The following is a 2,919-nucleotide window of genomic DNA, read 5'->3' as shown; positions in this document are numbered from 1 at the left end:
TCCTCATTCACATCCGGACTACCCTGACTTGCTTCCAAAGCAACTCATGACGGTCCAACCCTAATGAAACCCTAATCTCGTTTATTATATAAATAGTTCTTCCTTCTCAGAAGAAACACACGAAATTTAGCTCTCGTTTTCTTAAAACTTTCACATAATCTTTCAAGCAATTTGGTTTAGGATTTCTGTGTCTAGTATCGTAAGTGTCCACTTGGATTATCTTAGGCTGAATTTCTTGCAACCCAGTCATAGGGTAGAAATATCAGTTCGGAAAATGTTCTCACGATCCAAGTTGGTATCCAGATCTCTACCATAAACCCTAAATTTTCTAACATCTCATCCCATAACATATATAAACTCATTTTTTCCAAACTCCTAACTCACACAATTTTTAATTTTAAAATAAACACGAACTAATAAAATTATACAAACTAATTCACAAACTAATTAAAAACATACAAAACTATATATATATATATATATATATATATATATATATATATATATATATATATATATATATATATGGTACGCATAATATACAAGTAGACAATGCATAAGCTAAAAATGATAGAGCAACTAAATTTACCCGTAAATTCTTAGATTTATGCGGTACCACAGAAGAGGGAATGATGTTCACCGCCGATACCTCCTCTAAATTCATTTAATCCGCTCACGACTCCTTCCACCTTACGATGTTTTATAACATTTTGATACTTACATATTTTGCTCAAGTGTTTTTATAGAATATATTCTAATGGATGATTAAAAATATTTAACATGACTCATTTTTGTTTTTAGGATAATCTACAAAATGAACAGGTTGGTAGCTAGTGGTGTCGATATTGGCCATGAAAGTACCCACAACAAAAAGTGGCATGTTTTAAACTTTATAGAAAAAAAAAAATCTAACATAACATCATAATCATTTTTCAAGATCTAGCCAAAAAGAATATTTCCAAAAAGCGATTTTGCCTAATAAGTTGCAATTGTGCTGCCACTAATAAAATCTGTTAAAAACATAAATGCATTTTATCCATTTTGGTGTAGTGATATATAGGGATGAGAGTGGGTCCAAACCTGGACCGGTAAATCCAGACTCGAAAATTGCGGGAACCGGATAACGAGATTTTGTAGGATCGGAAACCGGACCGGTATATAGGAATCAGTTCCGGTTCCATTCTGGGTAAGGTACCGGGTATCGTGGGTCTAGAACCGGAAACATTAAAGTGGTCAGGTGGAACCGGGTAAAGTGGGTCGAGAACCGAAAAACCTACGAAATTCATAATTTTTTCGTAATTACTTAGTGGTTGAACTTTGAAAATTTTCAACGTTGATACTCCAACTTTAGGTGACTGTAAGTCATTGAATATTAAACCAAAAATAACAAATTTATAATTTAAAATCATATACAAACTCTAAACTATACATTGCAAAAAACATCATGATAATCCGTCTTCAAAAGAGTTAGATATGCATTTTTAAAGTTTCACAAAATATAAAAATAAAGTTAAAAAACAGAAATTTTACAACATTGATATCCAGACTTAGGGGAATTGTAAGCCAATGAATATGAAACTAAAAATGAAAAATTTATAGTCTATAACCATGTATAAACTCTAAACTATACGTTGCAAAAAAAAAAAAAACCTCATAATAATTTGACTTTAAACAAATTAGATATGCATTTTTAAAATTTTACAAAATATAAAAATAAATGCTGAAAAATAAAAAATTCACAACTTTGATATTCCGACTTTGAGGGACTATAAGTGAGTGAGTAGGTAATGAAAAATGACAATATTATAGTCTAAAATCATGTACAAATTTTAGACTACATTTTGGAATAAAACCGCATATTATTTCGATTTCAAACGAATTAGAGATGTATGTTTTAAAACATTCACATAATACTATATATATATATATATATATATATATATATATATATATATATATATATATATATATATATATATATATATATATATATATATATATATATATATGAAAAACATAAAATGTCCAACTTTGATATCCCGACTTTAAGGGACTGTAAGTCAATGAATATTAACTCAAAAATGACAAAATTATAGTAGAAAATCATGCACAAACCACAAACTACATTCCGGAAAAAATCTCATTTCAATTCGACTTCAAACAAATGAGATACGCATGTTTTAAACTTTTCATAGAAATCGATTCTGGCACCAAAAATCGGTTCCTGTTCCTAATATAGTTCCGGTTCTTAAACCTGGTTTACCCAGACCCAAAGGAACCGAAACCCGGATAAAGTCATTATTTAAATCCGGGACACAAACCGGTTCTACGTATTCTGGTTCTAACGGTTCTAGTTCCGGTCAGATTCCGATTCCGATCCGGTTTTTCGGTTCTAAATATCATCCCTAGTGGTATATGCTTCACTTCTCTATCTAGGGGGTGCGAGTTCTTGAGACCTAGGTCGAGACATTTTCCCCCTAAACTCATTTTATAATTAGCACAATACTCCTTCAATATTAGAAAAAGTCTAAAATCATCCCTCAAATATTGTAAAAGTGTAATTTTAGTCCTATAGGTGATCAATTTTTCTATATTTAATTTTTACACCAAAATATGCATTTTTTTGCTTGAAAAGGACAAACAACTACTTCAAATAATTTCCACAAATATTTGACTCGGTATTTAATCTTCATTATTTTATATTTAGGTAAACAACACAAAAGACGTTAATTTTACACCAAAATTCTAATTTGACATAGTGTTTTTTTTTGTCTCAAATTTGACACAGTGTTTTTCAAAATTTTACAATTTTAACAATTTGACCGATCAATTCGGTTACCCGCTGACATGACATGATGATATGTCAGTTTTTGATAATGTGACATGCTGACATGACATCCTGACATGTCAAAACTGAAT

This window comes from Lactuca saligna, chromosome 7, assembly GCF_052625555.1.
Source record: "Lactuca saligna cultivar CGN05327 chromosome 7, ASM5262555v1, whole genome shotgun sequence".
Taxonomy (NCBI): domain Eukaryota; kingdom Viridiplantae; phylum Streptophyta; class Magnoliopsida; order Asterales; family Asteraceae; genus Lactuca; species Lactuca saligna.
This window is presented reverse-complemented; position numbering follows the sequence as displayed.